This window comes from Lepidothrix coronata, unplaced genomic scaffold (genome assembly GCF_001604755.1).
Source record: "Lepidothrix coronata isolate B3197 unplaced genomic scaffold, Lepidothrix_coronata-1.0 Scaffold235, whole genome shotgun sequence".
NCBI classification, from domain to species: domain Eukaryota; kingdom Metazoa; phylum Chordata; class Aves; order Passeriformes; family Pipridae; genus Lepidothrix; species Lepidothrix coronata.
In genome coordinates, this window is record NW_016690415.1 from 605,328 (window position 1) to 624,111 (window position 18,784).

The 18,784-nt window shown below is 42.4% G+C and overlaps 1 protein-coding gene across 5 annotated transcripts in view; it reads right to left on the reverse strand.

Moving 5' to 3' along the window:
• ZNF704 (zinc finger protein 704) overlaps positions 1-18,296 on the reverse strand; it is a 134,928-nt gene extending 116,632 nt beyond the window's left edge. For 3 of the 5 annotated variants that reach the window (XM_017834569.1, XM_017834567.1, XM_017834571.1), the window contains exon 1: positions 18,168-18,272. The gene's annotated coding sequence lies outside the window, so the exon portion shown is untranslated. Of the gene's footprint in view, positions 1-18,167 lie in introns of all 5 variants that reach the window. The other 2 variants (XR_001877935.1, XM_017834566.1) reach the window with 1 other exon arrangement.
• Between the last annotated feature and the right edge of the window lie 488 nt (positions 18,297-18,784).

Consider the following 18,784-nt stretch of genomic DNA (forward strand, 5'->3'; position numbering starts at 1 on the left):
AAGTTCTCAACAGTGCCGAAGACTATCCAGGAAAAACAAGCAATTCTAGTCCATTTGATAAAGCAATCATTGACCTCTCAATGTTAAATGAAAAAGGTATTTGAATTAGAATGTTGGAAACCACATTATATACAACATATCTTTAATGTACGCACATCCATGCTGCATAACTATGGAAAAGAAATCGTAGCTGCCCTCCTAAAATTCCAGAAAAAAGTCACTTTATCCACATAAAAGGCAACCAAGAAACTAAGATGCTTCTCAGAGTCACTTACTGGATTTTTTTGTAAATGAGCGTTTCTCAGGAGCAGAAAAATAATTTGCTATGATCCAACTCAGCTGTCAGAAGGCAAAGGGGAGCGAGTGATATCAGCAGGATCTCCATAAGGAGCCTGTCCAGCAATGAGGAGCACTCTCTGCTTACCAGCACTTCCCAGATCTTCAGGTCTGCTGCTTCCCATAAGCAAAGACTACCTAAGCAAAAAGGTATCTTAACAAATACACTACCTCTCTGGACTACAACGTGTTGGTGTTTATAAAGCAAACTATTGCAGAGTTGCACTGAAGAGCCTGGAAAGCCATCAGAACCAAGCCACTCCATCTTCCCAGCAACCAAAACGAAGTCCAGGATCTAGATTTTCCTCTGAAATGCCGTTTCCTGGCCAGCTACACTCCCCAGCTTCATGAAGGCAGGCCCATCTGGCAGACAATGTCTCTACCCAACTCAAACAGCCAAGCAAAATATGGCCTGGCATAATGGCCCACCTTGAACAGAAGCACTTCCACGCAGGTAGTGCCACATACGCTATCTCAGACAAATCCAGGCACCTTCTAGGACTGGCAAACTGGATTTTCAAATACTTGTAAATTATTGCTGATCTTTACGGTGGAGATATCCATGCTGTGTTGCCCTCAGATAGTAAGAGCATCAATAAACTGAAATTCCTATGTCAACTCTTCCCCCTTATTCCTCCTTTTCATCATCCAAAAAAATTATTCAATGTCCCTATGTATATATTTATGCATAAAGATATATTCCTCCCTCCATAAATCTCTCTCCATAAATCTTTTATATCTGGCAGGTATAAAAATGGTGCAAACAATTTTAAGTTCACAGGAAAGACATTTTTGCCAAGGTAATTTTGTTTTGTTTGGTGAAGTATATTGAATCACTAACGCATAAAAACTTAGGGCTGATGATTTAATTGCTTCTAGTGCTTCCACTGAAGGGCTTTTAGCAGTTTCTTCAAGAACAAAACAAGAATTGTTACTTTATGAATGTAAATAGTAGAAAGAATTAGTCACTTTACACTTCTTCACACACAAACAGATGACACATTACCGGGAAATCTGTCTGGAAGACAAAACAGTCAGCATGTGATCATACAGAATTAGGAGAAGACACATAAATAAGATAAATTTAATTCTGATTTAATTTATTTCTTAAAAACTTCTTAGATTCACAATAAGCCCTTTTCTCAAAGTCTGAGAATCCTAACACATATGGAGATGCCTTCAACTTTCCTGAAAATTGACTTAGAAGTGATCTCCTAAAGTAAAAAAAAACCCTGAAAATATCCAAGTTCCAATATCCAACCCTATAAGTGTCTTCAATTTATAAAACTGTAGTGTTTTACTCATTTTCAGTAAAAATACTGTGTCATACATTATTGAGTTTTCTTTACAGACCTAATAGTGAGGACAGAAGGCTGCAGGCTTAGACTACAGATAAAGCCTAAAACATAAATAACAGAATGTTTGTACTGTGATACCAGATAATTTGTTCTTATATATCAAATGTATCCACATCCAGTTCAAAATACATTCAGACAGCACCTTAGTTTTCCTATGTCAATGTGCCCTAATTAATAGCTGGCCCCATGCAGGCATATGGAAGTCAAGAAAGACAAAAACCAAAGAAGCAAATGCTGAAGTTGCAGAGCTGCTGCCAAGCAGTTTGGATTCTTGGGCTAAATGGCCAGAAACAGCAGAAGACCAAATCCATTGCTTAGACTAACTCTCTTCCTTTCCTTCAGTTCTCAACAGATGTTTGGAAATATCAGCCTCTTTCTGAACTTTCCCTTGAGAGCAACTGCATATAAAGAATCTTTTCTGCTTTAGAAGTAGATGATCATGAGAGAAAGCCAAGAGTTTCCCTTGGTGGGCACTCTCCAGTAGCTTTCTCCTGCTCCACAGGTAGTTTTTCTATTTTAATTCATGTTTGTCTATGGAAGCCATTTCCACTTGAGATACCTGCCCTGTCTGGAAGGGTATGGGAAGTCTTTTGCCAGAAATACAACCATCTACACAAGCAGCCATTGATGTGGGAAGTGCTGAGGGCCTGATCACTTGAATGATCAGGCTCCTCACTTTCTGGCAAACAAACCGATTAACGACCAGGACTCCTTTGATTTCAAGCTCTCACAGTTCCGAGATTAACACGGAAAATTTCCAATATATTTTTTCAGATAAACTGACTGTCCTGTCATATCTTATCAGTAAATTTTTTTTCCACAGATCCTTCATATTCTTTTAACCTCTTTGAAGCTTGTGGTGGCCCTTTAAGTCCACAGTGTTTCAGCAAGAATTTTGTGGAAGGTCTAGCCCAACCTGACAGCCTGTCTTACAGACGGACAGATATTACCACTGTAACACCAGTTATGTAACACCAATTTATTTCAGTTTACTGCCAGTACTTCACATTCTCTCTCCTTTGCTGTTCTCGAACTTTATGACTATGTTGTTCCCTAATGGTTTGGCTTTTCTTGTCATACCTCTGGAATTGCCACCTTATCGCCTCCAGTATCAACTGCTGATAAAAACTTAGGTCTTTTTCACACACTTGATGAATTATCACTCATACAAGCCACTTTATAATAGCCTGCTTTTCTATGCAATTCATTATGTATTTCCACCCTTAAGCCATCAGCAACCTTCTGTTTATTTTCAGCTGAGTCCTTTGCAACCTGGCCTGGGGCAACCAACATCACTTGGAAGTTCAGTCACAGAAACAGGAGTTATAAACCACCAGCAAATTTTAAAAAGTAGTTTTATTTCTCTCCCTCACCTGCCTTTGACAACTTCCACCACTACTGGGCAAGAGAAACTTTAGTTACGCCACCACTTGGAAGCGACAGCTCAGGATTACCTGTGCCTTCTGCGCTGAAGCTCATGCATGGGGCAGTGCCAGAGCTGGGGTCTGATGTGGCTTCACTCCTAAGGAAAAGCCACTTCTTGCTTTGGTTTCTAAGTAAAAACTTTATTACAAAAGCCTTTCAATTCCTGTTTTGAAGTTGTCAAGACAATGGTATATATTTAGATTGAGGGTTTTATTTTTAAGCTATTTTTCTTGCTTGCTTCGCTATTATTAAATGGCAAAATTTAATACTCTATGTGACAGCTAAATGATTACCACAGTTAATATTTTCAGAAGTATATTAATAATTTTTCATTGCAAAAACCATCCTCAACTGCCTATAGAAATTTTATTTGGTGGTATCTTGTCATAACCAAATCAGGACCATGTATTGCAATGTAAGTCCTGCCCTAAATGAGCATGATTGACACTGACACAAATTCTGAGGAATTTAAAGAAATTTTTCTTTATTCCTTACAAAGGATGTACAGGCTGCAATTTTTTAGTAGTTTAGGCCCTAACTTATCTGCAGTCAATTTTTGCTATACCCAAAAGCACATCCTGAGAAGATGCTGATGTTGCAGTCAAACTTCAGTCTTCTCCAATTTCACTTAAATTTCAGCTTGGATTTTGCCCTGAACAGCAAAAAAAATATTGATCAAACAGACAACTCAGCCATTGCACTGCCTATTCAAAGGATCAGCAAACACTACAATAAGTAGACCTATCACATTTATATGCAAACACAGAGACTTAGATTTGACAGACTATGTCATTCCTCGAGTACAACCTGACCAGACTTTATCATCTTCCCTTGCTTATGGTGCATTGCTGCTTAAAAACTCAAGTAGGTTATTTTCAAACAGTTCTCTAGCCTTTAACAGGCATTAAGATGTCTGTGTTTCTTATACAATGTAAAGTATTAAACTCCCAAGAATATTAGCATTATTTGCCTCTATGTGACCCAAGTGTATAGAAATATGTCTTCAAATGGGAAAACTGACTCCCACCTATGTTCTTTCCTTTTTTTGGTGCAGTACCTATGTATTCAGGTGGACACACCAGGAGCAGAAACCTAATTTTTAAAAGGCTTTGTAAAGGTTTACACAGACAAAGTGTAATACAAAAAACTACTGAAAGAATTGCCACACCACTTACCACGCCTACTTTGCTGACTGTTTTGCAAACAACTCAAGGGCTGATTTCCCAATGAGGAGTCGGCAGTGGGTACTGGATGTGATGGAAGTGCACAGGCAGAAAGCAGCTGCCCAGTGCAAAGCATTGCTCCCAGAGCAGCACTGCCTCCCACCCTGGGACTCGATGCAGCCCCTTCCATGAAGCTACGTCAGTGTACACCAGTTGAAGAACATGTGATTGCATCTGCCTGCCACGAAACAGGACAGCAAACTCAGGCTCAGCAGAGAGAGGCTGGCACCATGCTGTCAGGCAGCAGGACAGCAGTGAGAGCCCAGCAGGCTCCCTTAATCTTCTGGAGGAATACTAGCTAACTCTGGTTTCTCCTCACTCTGTCTACAGGGATTCTGGAAGGACTTAGATGCCTGAGAAAGTCCCCTCCATACACAGTTTGAATCCTAGAGACACAGGCAAATTAAATAAGTTTGCAACTGTGGCCTGCTTTGTGCCATTATGTTTTGTTCATACAGATAGAAAAGCTCATTTTACAACAACAGTAATGCAAGTACCTCTAAAAACCAATAACACTATTTTATGAGGGTGAGGGAAGCATCTGTACAAAAGCTGACTGCATCCAAAACTCCTTATAAAAAAACCCACACTAGTGGGAATACATTTGGGGAAACTATCTTAAAAAAAACCCCACCGTATCTTAATCCTGATGCCATTGCCAGGTTTCCATTTCTCTACAAACTTTCTTTTCTCCCTCAACCCATAAAGCCATATTTCCTTTACTTCAACTACAGACCACTGTAACTAGACTCAACCTCAGTGTCACTTCATTCCAAAAACAACAAGATGCCTCACAAGCCACACTGGCTGCTTTCCAGACTGGGGGAGGCGGGAAAGGGGGGAGGGGGGAGCATGCTAATTAAAAAACACATACAAAAAAAAAAAAACCACTCCAACAGCAATCACTCAACACACTGCTCCAATTTTGGATATTTGCATTGTCAACAGACAAATAATTTTACCTTAATTGTGAGTCCTAGGCCTATGCACAATATTAACACTACATAGGTGTTAAAGTTTAGGATGAGGATTTTTGATTTCCATCTGATTTACTATGTGATCAGTTGGTCTAATTCCATCAAAAAACTATTTTGATTAAACACCAGTTAAAAAACCACCAATAGCTACAAGATGTTTTAGCGTCAGCCAACCTGCTGTATAACTGCTGTTTTTTATAAACAGTTTTTCCATTCTGGCTTTCTGACCATCTCTTTCCATTTTCTGAAATAGATATAAGCATCCTAAGTGTTAGGGACTGCCAATAAAACTCCCAACTGGTAAGAAAACAAAAGGCTCAGGATTTTTTTTTTTTTTAACGCGGCTTTAGCAACATTTTTGATCCACTGCAGAACAAATATGCAGCTCAATGGGGGAAGCAAAAGAAGGAATCAATATATTTCAGCTAGTCTGTTAATGGGAAACAATAATGAAATGCGTGTATGTAACATGACATACATTTGTTCAGCAAAAACAAGAGCTCAATAACCGCAAGACCCTTTTCAGGCCAGCCTGAACAGCCAGGCTATGTTCTAGGGACAAGGATAAGCCACTTTTCTCAAAAAGAAAGAAATCAGGAGTAAAGTTCACAGCCAAACACAACAAGCAGAAATGAGGAACACCAAACTTGCTACCAAAATTAAATGCAAATAAAAAATATTTAAATTAAATCCCTTGAAGGACAAAGGTTGATTCACTCATACTACTTTGTACAGTATTTCCAGTTTAAGTTCCTGTAACAGAATTCTTTATGTAAAAAGGCTCTAATTTTTGACATTTTAAAACAGTGTCCTCACTGGAAGGAAAGAATGCATTGAATTTCCATTTTGCTAGAAATCTCCATTCATACTGGAACACAAAGAGATAAGACAGATTCCCATAATGATGCTTGGAAATAATCTGCCCCGAATTTCAATGTATTATTACATTTTCGAGTATACTTTGCATTTAATTACTCGCTTCACCAGTGGTTGCTCATTACACATAAACCATGTCAATCTAATCACTCTAAGCATTTGTAAATTGCTGGTCTCTAACAATATAGAAGATAATGCATTTTAAGGTCACTACAAGTGTTCTTTACAATATATAGTACACATTAATGTACAGTAATGTACTATTCATTTCAACCAGGCTAGGACAAAGTCCATATCTTCACCATTTAACTGAATACAGCAAACCACCCATAGAACATATTTTCTAGATATTAAAATACAAATCTAAGCATTTTAAGTTGCCTGGATTCACAATACAGTGTTAGGCAGCAAGAACTGGAGTCAGCAAGAAGTTCCTACCCTCCCATCATCATCATGTGTATGTCAGCACTTACGTGGCCAAATCTAACTCATCTTCGAAAATTGCGTAACCCAGCACCAGTCTAAGGTGTTTCTGAGTTACAGAGCATCTATCCAGATGAATGACAGAAACTTTCACTCTCACATTTGAAATCCAGTACCCATGCCTGTTGTATCCCAAATAAAACAAGGATCAATCTTGTGACATCCGAAATTCTGCACTAACTGGCACAAGAAGCATAAATCTTATTAAAACTGGACAGAAAGGTCTTAATAAGATTACAGGGGGAGATGGCAAGGAACACTGTGAATCCATGGTCCTTCCCATACACCATTTTCAGGTCTAAAAAAAATGTCTCAGAGATATTTTAAAAGCCTTTTTCTCTCCACTACATAAACAAAAGGATGAAGATGTGAAAGTATGGCAGCTTCCTTTCCCATCCCATATGCAGGCATAGCAAGTTCATCACAGAAAAGTACATGACGTAACTTCTAAGATCATCAGACACCAATTAGTAACAATTAACAAATTTTAATACTAATTATTGAATGTGTGTATCTTCAAAAATTGCTTGCAATATTTAAGTCTCAAAGAAATAACTCTATGTTCTGTATTCTGGATATGCTGCACACGCAAGGGGATGACTTGTGGTCACCGCTCTGCAAACCCGGTCACCTCTGTTGGACTGGATGTTGGCCCCCAGGCTTGGCATCTCTGGCAGGATCTCAGCACAGGTATTTCAGCCCTGTTTTCCTTTTCTTAAATAAAACAAATGCCTTGGAAACACATTGACTCTAAACACATAAAAATTAAGATGCTACCTTGGAAGGCCTTAAACAGAAGGAAAGCGAAGGATCACAGTTGCAAAAAACAGGTTCATTTTTATTTAGCAATGCTGTTGCTGCACTTCAATATTTGCTAAGCATGCTCACCATTGAGGGCTTGGTACTTCACCACGCTAAAAAGGACCTGTGAGCCAGGAATGGGCAGCCATAATTGCCTTCCCAATTACTGGTTTCACAAAAAAGTGTATTTAAAATTAACTAAACCAATTATCACGTATTTTTTCTCACAGGGACCTACGTGCCTGGCCATGCAAGCGGAAAGGAAGGGTGCCTACCAGGCAGCAGGTTTCCCTCACCTCTCCAGCAGCAAAAGCAACATGAGCAATGCCCAGTGCCACTAGAGCAACCTATGGGCACACACAGGAAAGGAGAGAGCCTGGAAACGTCTGCCCTGGGCTGGTCAAAGAGCACAGAAGGAGAAAAGAGAAGGATACACCTGGGTCTTGCTGGTCACCCCTGGGAAAGTTTAAAAAAACCTGGGATTGGAGACAAAACTAAGCATGCTAATTTGGGACAGCAGGGAAGTTCAATTAAACTTTTTTGTTCTTATTTCTATTGCATTACTAGTTGTAACTACAAACTGCAATTAATGAGCAACATCAAACCAGGTGTTCTTACGGCACTGGCTGAAGTTCTGAAACCTCATGTATTTTCTATCGTATGCCTGTGAACATCTATTTTCTATGAAATGATGATTTTTCCTACTTGTAAGAGATGCAAAGAGGGTTCAAAAACCCATTAGTGAAGTACCTACTGTCTCTGCTGCCCCTAATTTTGATTCTGTCTAGATTAGGAAGTTGTACACAACAGCTTATGTAGCTTAATACAGCCTTGTCTTATGAATAGATATATCAATATGGCCTTTACTTCCTGAATTTCATGTGGAAATAAAGTACCTTTAAACTATTTAAAGACCATTGCTGAAGATATACAAGAAACTCCACTTGTTTCTCTTTACATTTGCTAGTGATCTGGGATCAGTAAGGATGGCAGCAGCTCAAAGAAATACTATCACTTCTATAATCTCACTCAGGATCAGGCAAGTAGAGCTCACAAAAATCAGATTAGAGAAGAGGTAGCAGGGAATTCCCCATACTTAGCAGAAGGCTTTGGAAATGCTGCCTCACTGCTTCTCAGTAAAAAAACCTTCTCTGGATCATCTGCATTTGAAAACCCTCCTCCTGTCTGGATAGAGACATATAGCAGGATATCTCTAGCGAAAACAAAACCAGATTGCCTTTATTTTCAAGATCTCTTGCAAATAAGATACACAGGTGTGGTATTTCTGAGGTCAGAAGTTATTGTCTGACTTTGGAAGCAGCCATCTGAGATGAGAAGCTGCTGATTTTAGATCACTTAAAAGGGTATGGAAATGTAATCATTTGCCTTAACATCCTAGGAATAAAGAGACTTTGCTCTTTTTTATTTGTTTGTTTAAATTACAGGATTTCAGAGAAATTAAACCAAGGTAGTTCACAGATGTATCCAACTGTTGTAACTTCTGAATGAAACAGGCGCTGTGAATGAAAGTTTCATGGGCCAGGGCTGATCCTGATGCTGAAAGCCTGGAGGAGATATTACAAGATCAGAATTAAACCCATGTCCTTATCTGCTCTATCGGATCTCAAGCCTAGAAGTAGAAAGCACAATCCTTCAGAGAAGGTGAATAAACAAGAAGCACTGACTTCAGCTAAAAGATTCTCCCAAATCTACGTTCAACTTTAGAAAAAAAAAATGCGGCAGTTTTCCTGTTCAGAGCAGGAGAGGTGCCAAAAAAAGGAGTTTATTTTTGGGTCTGACTATGCAAAGAAATAGTATCACAGAGTTACAGCCCATTATCCCTGGAAGCAACAGAATAACACTAGTAAAAACATGCAGAGGCCCAACGCGATCTTTTCTTCTTAACCACTCCAGAAACCAGCCCTCTTTCAAACCACCACAGGGATGCAATGATACCTCATGAGAGAAGAGCCTTCACTAAGAACCTGAAGGACCACCAAGCCCAAAGTTAAGAACAGTTCAACTGTCACACAGTTTGTTTTCTAAAGGATGACAGCTCGCTCCATTTCTAACCTTCTCTTTCCTCCCTATGCATGTCCTAGCTGTGATATCCCACCTTTTCCTCTGCACTATCCAAATGCTTGACAAGCCCTTCCCTGATCCACCTTAAGTGATAGATGTTAAAGAATCCACAGATGCTCTGCTGCACCTTTACCACTGTTTCAGTGCCCTCAAAAGCACACAACTAATTTTGGCACAAACACAAGGTTGCAAGTGAGTGTCTGGGGGCTGGAGGAAGGACAGAAAGACAGAGAGAAGAATACCCTTTTTGGAACTGATGAAACATCAAATCCGAAAACACTGTCTGTTTATCCAGTGCCCAGGCACAAAGCACTCTGTGCTGCTCAGGCTGCTGCTCCAGCAGATGGACCTACCAGCATGGAAAGAGAAACACCTTCAAGACCAACCACTTCTCTCCTGCTCTGCAAAAGTAGGGACAATCGTCTGAAACAGTGGTGGCCACACATGTTGAAGCAAAATGTCAACATAAATCCTTAGCAAACACCAGCTCACCCGTATTCATTTCTCTGATGTCTCCATATAGCTCTAAGCCAGATAAGGACTGCTTTCCAGGGCCTTATGAACCACCACTAACCTGGACCTAAGAGCAGCAAGAACTGCATCACAGTGCTCTCTTTAAAGTATTTTAAAGTAGAAAAAACAGGTTTTTTTTCCCCTCTGGCAGTACTCAAACTTGTCATAATTATATTAAAGAAAGGAACTTGTTGAGAAATATGAGGTAAAAAGCATTTTTGACTCAAAAAGAATTTTTTCTGCCATTTCAAAGGGATATCCATGTATACATAAGAGATCAGGTTGACTCAAATGTTTAGCTCACCAACTTTACCAAGTCCAGTTTACAGAAAGTGACTGCACAACTTGCTCTCTATGTCAATATGAGGTAGGCATCAGCCACTTTATCTGCTGAAGCAAAAAATAAAATTTAAGTAACCATCCAGTCTTACGACCGCTTGTCATAAAAGCACTGCCCATCTGAAGTTCAAATAACCTTTTATCCAACATGTTACAAAAATACATTAAAGATGGCAAAACAATCAGCTACAGAAATTCACATTTCAGTATCTAATCATGGAGGCATTTTATCTTCCCTCTGATTCTGTGTTGAGTGACCATAACAGTCTTCTATAGTTTGAAGCAACACTTAAGAATCATTAGGACTGCTGTGGAAAGGTTTTAGGAGACTAATGGATTCACACTTGTGGTTAAGTAATTGGGTTGAAATCCCAAATCTGCTTAAATTAGTCGGACTTTTCCATCAACTTCAGCTGGGTCAGGATTTTATGGAAATCGGATTCTTTATGTCTTGCAAAAATACAAATAAAAAGATCTGTGCTTTTATCCAAGGTTCAAGCAACAGAAGTTGTTCAGTTTCCTGTCTTCATTAGTTTTGTTGTCAGACAACAAATACCACCCACACATGTACTTTTTAATACAATGAGACAAATGTCACTGCAATCATCATTTGTGATTGGAAAGTTTGGCAAGGTGCCAGAGCAGTGAAAGTGATCCCATCACAGATTGTTCAGCAATTGCTACGTGCTCTGTTCCACAACATGCTACAGTGAAAAACATGAACACAAGTTTGTGAAATTGAAGCTGATCACAGAGCCAATGAACGCTCTTTTCATTCACCTTGTATTCAATTTTCATTCAATTTTTGTAAATAAACAAAAACACTTACTAAGAGTTTCCCTTTTAGCCTGCCGTCCTTCTGTAGTCTTTGGGCTGGCCTTAAGCTGCAGGAATAGTCAGGCTGCTCACTATTTTTAGAAATAAGCGATTCAATAAATCACTTGAAAGTATTATAAAGCCACTCTTATTCTGAGGGGAAAAAATATAAAAGCATCATTGCTCGATCTACAGAAGTATTTACAGAGCAGACACCAGCAAGGACCAGCCTGTTCGTTGCTGCCCAAGCAGCGAAGCTCTCATCTTTGAGACACTGATTTATCCCACAGTTTAAGAAGACCTCTGATGCTCTCATAACACTGGAATTTATAATCTAGCATCTGGGAAAACACAGAGTAGGACTCGAGGGTTCAAAGCCGATATACAGGATTCAGGCTTCTCTGTAACTTTGGATCTGAAGAAAGATCCAAGAGCACAGGATCAAGAAACGCACAGATGGTCTCTGCATCCACACTTGTCACAGGACACATTACAAATGTTAATTACCAGCCCATGAAAAGCACTTTCTCAATGCTTAATTTTCAGATGAAAAAAATGTGACTTCTATCTCCAAGGAAGATCCAAGAAACTACAGGTTGGTCAGCTTCACCTTGATCCCTGAGAAGGGATCACAAAACAGGGAGGAGTGGCTGATATACCAGACAGTCATGCTGCCACCCACAGAGATCTCAACAGGTCAGAGAAATGCGCCAACAGGAACCTCAAGGAAGCTGACAGGAACCTCAGCCAGGGAAAATGTTAAGTCCTGGACATGGAGAGGAATAACCTCAGGCACCAGTGCATGCTGGAGGTCACTCAGTTGGAAAATAGTTTTGCAGAAGAGGCCCTGGGTTCCTGGTGGACACTTGGTTGAATATGAACCAGCAATGAGCCCTTGTGGCAATAAAACCTGAACAGTGTCCTGGGTTGTGTCAGAAAAAGTACTGACAGCAAGCAGAGGAAAGTGCCCATCTACCAGGCACTGGAGAGGCCACACGAGGAATGATAGGTTCGGTTCTGGGATCCCAAATACAGGAGAGACATGGACATACTGGACAAAGAGCAGCAAAAGACCACCAGGATGATTTCAACCTGGAGAAGGCTTCCAGGAGACCTCACTGCAGCCTTCCAGTGCCTTACGGGGGCTTATAAAAAGGAGGGAGAGGGACTTTTCACATGGACAGACAGTGACAAGACAAGGGGCAATGGTTTTAAACTGAAAAGAGGGCAAGTTTAGATTAGATGTTAGGAAGAAATTCTCTACTCAGACAGTGGTGAAGCACTGGAACAGGCTGCCCAGAGAAGTGGTGGATGCCCCCTCCCTGGAAGTGTTCAAGGCCAGGTTGGGTGGGGCTCTGAGCAACCTAGTCTAGTGAGCGGCAGCCCTGCCCATGGCTAGAGGCTTGAATCTAGATGATATTTAAGGTCCTTTCCACTCCAAACCATTCTATAATTCTACGATTAAGGGACTGGAGTATCTCTCCTATGAGGAAAGGCTCAGGGAGGTGGGACTGTTCAGCCTGGAGAAGGGAGGGCTTAGGGGGATCTTGTAAATGTCTGTAAATGCGTGAATGGAGGGTACACAGAGCCAGGCTCTTCTCAGTGGAGCCCAGTTCCAGAACCAGAGGCAACGGGCACACACTGAAACACAGGAGGTTCCCTCTAAATATCAGGGAACATTTTTTCATTGTGAGGGCAACCAAGCACTGGTACAGGTTGCCCAGAGAGGCTGTGAAGTCTCCCTCCTTGGAGATACTAAAAACACATCCAGACGTGGTCCTTGGCAGCCAGCTCTAGGGGACCCTGCTTGATCCACAGGGAGATCAGATGATCTCCAAAGGTCCCTTCCCAGCTTAAACATTCTGTGATAAAGAGAGAGTAGCACATCTCTATCCATTGGTATGTACGGCATTCCTGAAGGCTACCAACTGATAATTCTCAACTGGACTCATTCTAGACTGAAAAGAATATAACAAATAAGGATCAAAACTGTTAGTGGATTCACCTTTATTCTTGCATAGTTACAGTTTTCTAATACAATTCCTTTTAAGGACAAAGTGGTTATGTCTGGTCTGTGTCTGAACAACAACAAAAATTACATAAGAAGTCCTCAGCAAATTACTCCCATTCATTCTTTATTATGGGAGAGTGGAATATCATCCTACAATCTCACCACTCCCAGCTCTGCCTTCAGTAATCCATACTATGTATAAACTTTTTAAATTTCATAAGGAAGAAAAAAATTCCCAAATCTAGAATGCATCTTTGACACCAACTTCACTAGGCAGGTTTTCACTCAAGAACTGTAAGAAACCAAATTACAGCTGAAATTTAAAAATTAATTAAGTTTATCTACTTAAAAAATTATGGCTAAGTAGCTGGTGTTTATCTGACTCTCGTCTCACTCTTTAGTTGTTCCTCACAGTCCATCAGTATCCATTCATATCTCGCGTTACTCTTCTACTTTGTAGAAGAGGGTAGAGCAAGATCATGTTTGTTCTGAGTTTGTACACAGCCTAACCTAACAGGATCCTGCTCCAAGATCAAAACGTGAGTTCCAGTGTTCTAATAACTGGCAGTATTCATAAAAATAACATTATCATTACTAGTCTGAGAGAGAACATTTAATTTTACTCTTAGGTTAGTGTGCAAGTTCCTATTGTGTCTTATGAGGAATCTCCTCCACTAAGAAAATCTGGTATTTGAAGTTTCCATTCTTCAAATTGCCTGTTAGAATACATTTGCACACGCATATGAAAGGTAAATTTAATAGCACTTTGTTAATCAAGTAAAAAACCTTACTTTGTTTTGTCCCCGATGAGCTAATAGTCCATTCAAACAGCAAGGATGAAAGTTTCATTTAAAGGACAGCAATGAATTCACACCTGGCTTTAGAAAGAATGCAAAGAAAAGGGGCAAGGAGCACAAAGGAAATTCAACCCAGCCGAACAACACACATAAGTAACAGGCAACTGATTTCTTCCACACAAACTCTGAAGATTCTTCTGCATGCCGTGTACCACACAGATGTCTCTATCTTTAAAACAAACAAAAAAAGAGGGCAAATAAATCAACCCAAAACATAACAAAACACAAAAATCATGTCCAAAAGCACACTTTTTTATGGACTAAACTCCTATCAACATCTGCCACCCTTACTCTGAACCCTATAGCATAGACTTTTAAGTGCTCTGTACTGTGTATCTGTCACAAATTTCATTTTGTGAGGTGGGTAAAACTGAGCCCAAAGTGTATGAAGTTAAAGTCTTCCTTACACAGCTGGGGCTTTCATATTCCTCCACCATCACCACAAAGCTCTCTGAGCCTTTAGTTTTCAGACTTTTCATCTAATCATTTCCTATGATTTTGGAAGCTACATATTTGTAAGAATAAATACATCTGTGGGAAATTGATCCTTCTAAACTACCAAGAGGTGCTCACAAGCAAGCCAATATCTGGAATAGGTAACTCCAACAGGTGAGAAACAGGAGCAGTGCCCACAGTCAGCTGGGTTAGGAATGTCCTCTGTCCATACTCTCTAAGCCTGTGGACAGAAATTGGGCTGGAAATAAAGTGGCAGCTCAACCAGGCTAAACAGAAGAAAACATTAATCTCTTCACTATTTATAACAGTAGAGAAAATACTGCAACAATCTGGCATGTTATCACAAGCCCATGTTCACTACTACCCTAAATTCTCAATCATAGTGCTCTAGTGGTTTACAGGCAAATTAGCATAGCTCTGCTACTTGCAATGGGGCTTTCATCCAAGTACCTGATAAACTCAGCATTGCAGGCTGTTGATAGACCCTACTTCAAAACTTCCTCTCCATATCAACAAAACCAGCAGTTTCCACAGGGTGCATTAGCCCCAGCATGGTATTAACGTGGCTATCTGTGGCATCTAAACTAGGCTTCATACAAAAGATGAATTAAACAGGACTGCAAATTAATCCATGCTTCAAAACAAAGTACTGGTAATTACACTATTTTTTTCACCTAGTTTCAAATAGCTGGAAATCCAAATGCAGCCAAAGCAAGCACAAAAAGAGTTTCACGTGCAAAATGAGTTTGTACAATCAGCACCTTGGTGTTATTTGTTTCTCTACCCAGAATAATGAATTAGTTCTGACAAAGTAGGAAAACACAGCGCTTCTCAACAAGGCTTTACAGGCTCTCAAAGACTCTCTGGCTATTCTGCCATTACCCACCAGCCGCACACAGCACACTCATGCCTCTTCCAGCATGTCAAATAGCACGAGCGAAAAAGCAACAAAAATGTTCTCCACTTGGACATCTACATGGCTACAGCAATGTAAAGAAACAAACTTTGTATATTCCCCATGACTATTAGTCTCTCTTACTCTCTTTTCTGCCGTATCTGTTCTCTCCTTCCAAGGCTTCAGAAATTGGAGAAATAAGATCCATCTTTATAAAGTACTTCTTCCTCTCTTTCTGTTCCCATGTTTAAGACTACCAGTGGTGCAGCCACACAGTGGACTTCTTTTTGAAGGAGACAATATGGCTCTAAGCCTTAATGGCACAACTACTTTTTTGATCTTGACTACCGGACCAAATTCTCACGCACCTTTTAACAATATTAATTCCATCACAGACCTATGATGCATTCATCCCTGTATCACAGCCAGTCCACAGAAGTGACTTTGCCAAGAGCCCCTGAAACCTCTAGCTTTAAAATGCCATTCCACCCAAGGGCACACACATCAAGTATATGTGTGAATTACCCGTACCTACACCGCACACCAGAACTCTGTGTGAAGCTTTTTAATTGCATTATCCAGATAGCATGTGCTGCAAAACCAGTACCCAGATCACTTTGCTTTCAAATCTGATTAAATTCTGAAGCTTTTCAGGACATCTTTTGTTCTGGAGAGTACTGGTCACTGCAACAATTTACAACCTCTCTCAGCAGTGGACACCCCTTCAGTTTCTTTTGCTCCCCGTCCCCAGCTCAGAAGGCCAGGTCCGCGAGTCAAATGCTGCTTATCGCACACCAGTTCTCCACTTGGCAGGTATCTCATTTGACAAATCACAGCCAGATCAACCCAGTCTTATTACCCTCCCACAGTCTGCGGATGGACCTCTGCATTCATTTTATGCCTGCTTCTCTCAAGTTTAATCTGTTGCTTTAAAATTACTTGGAAGAACACTCAGATTAAGCTTTATATACTCCCACACTAACAATCCCTAAAGACATACACAGAAACCAAAGATAATTTCTTTACAATGTTAAATTGTAAGTTTTCTTAGTTTATGGTACTCAAAAGTATAAATAAAGAAAGCAGAAACCGAGCAGGTCATGACAGTTAGACATATTCTTCCAAAGAGGGTTACCAAAAATAACTGGAGAGTTGGTTATGTACACTAAAATAGCCTAATAGGTATTACTCCACTCATCACATCTATGAGGTAGGTTTACTATCCAAGGAAGTAAATACATGCAAGAACTATGTTGTTACATGCACACACACTCCTAAGTGTAAGGCAGAAATACCAATTACCTTCAACTGTCCTACTACTTGAAAGCATGTTGAGGGCTGACAAAGAGAACAGTGCACTCTGACAGCCCACGTTATATGCAGATTATACCTATGTAATCCAGTTAATAATTCAGATTACTGTGCTCCACTTGAGAATTTAACTTTTTTTTTTATATTGATTATACATGGGAAGTTCCTCTAAGCCTCCTCTTCCACTTAAGACTTTCAGTACAAACAGGAGACGGATGGGATCAGAAGCACATTATGGTGCCCTTCATTCTAAGGCTACCAGTCAAGTGTCAAAAGGTTTTGTAGCAACCAAGCTGTTCCAGCCTGTCAGGCCTCAGCACCACGGATGGTTTGACCGAGGCACATCATAACCACAACTCATGGCCTCTGACAAACTCATCCTACTCCAACGACCCAATGGCATTGCATTGATTCTGTCGGTACTGTAACAATCTTGCTCTGAAGTAATATGGAGATAACTTGTATTTCTGCTGCTACTTTCCTTCAGAGATTTTTTTTAATGTGTTCTTTGTTTTGAATTTGTTTCCTTTTTTTCTATTTTTTTTACAACTGTGGGTACAGGGAAAACCCCAATGGTAATATGGCACTACTACTTCGCTAACCCTGAACTCTTGCTAAATAAGAATCATTACCCAGATTAAAAAAAAAAAAGTAATTCAAATGGATGCCCTTTAAACTTCCATTTTCCATAACCACTGCACACCTATCACATGAATCCTCCGCAGAACCACACACAGACTTAATCTTACTACCCTGGTTATCCCAAGAGGAAAATAATTACAGAAAACTCTCCCTGATAAAATCATTAAGCCTAAGTCTGCGGGATCTCAGCCGGGGGGTGTGTTCAGCAGGTTGTTCCCAAACGCACCGAATTCCGCGCACTGCCCGCGCACGCTTCCATGGGATCTGAATCGGGCCTTTGTGCAGTACCGCTCCATTCCCAAACTTTCCAGAGGTCGCCCACCCAGGTCTCCTTCCTCCCCACGGCCACCCCGGGCAGCCCGCACGGCACGGCTCTCCAAAACACCTCTGCGCACACGACCGGGATGAACATCCTTCCCACCTCCGGCAGCCCCGCGCTTCACCCAGCCAAGTCTCCACTCCCGATGCTCAAACCTCTTCAGACACCGGTGGCGCCCCACGCTCCCCGCCCGCTTTTAGCCGCTTTTCGCCGCCCCCGGAGCCGGACAGCCGCTTCCCCTGGGACTTGTTGAGCGCCGGCCCGTCCGCCCCCGGCGCCCCCGCAGCCCCTAGCGCCCGCCCGCTTCCCAGCTCCGCTCCCGGCCGCAGCCCGCCCACACCGCTACCCGGCCTGGTCCGGGACGCCGGCCGGCCCGGCGCGCCCCACCCCGCCGGCTCCGCACCCCCGAGCGGGCCCCTCCACCGCTCCCGCCCTCCCGGGACGCACCTTGAGGCTGCCCCGGAGGAGGCCCTTGCCGTGGCCGGTCAGCGCCGAGGGGGCGCTCCCCAGGCCGCCCTCCTCCTCCTCCTCTTCTTCCTCCACCTCCACCACCACATCTTCGTCTTCGTCCTCCTCCTCCAGCGCCGCGGCGGAGCCCTCCCGCCGGGGCGGCCTCCAGGCGCTCTCGGGCTTGGGGGGCCGGACCGCGTCCACCTGCGCGGCCGCCGCGCTCAGCCGCCGGCTGCCCATGCTGGAGCGCTTGGCCAAGCGCCGCGCCTGCATGGTGCCTCCTCCCGGCCGGCCCGGCCGCCTCCCGCCGCGCTCAGCCCCAGCCGCGGGCAGCGGCCCCGCCGAGCTGCCCAAGGGGCGGCGGCGGCGCTCACCGGGGGGCGGCGGTGGGTGTGTGCGGCGGGCGCGCCGCGGCCATGGGGGCCCGCGGGCGCGGCCAGGCGGGCCCGGAGCCGGCGCGGCCGCTGCGCCGCTCGCCCACCTGCTCCCGGCGCTCTCCTCCTCCTCCTTTCCCAGCGGCTGCCGCCCGGCCCGGCCCGGCCCAGCCCGGCCCGGCTGTCGGGCGCGGCGCGGGGTCCGCTCCCGCTCGCCCTTCCTCGCCGCCGCCGGTCCCC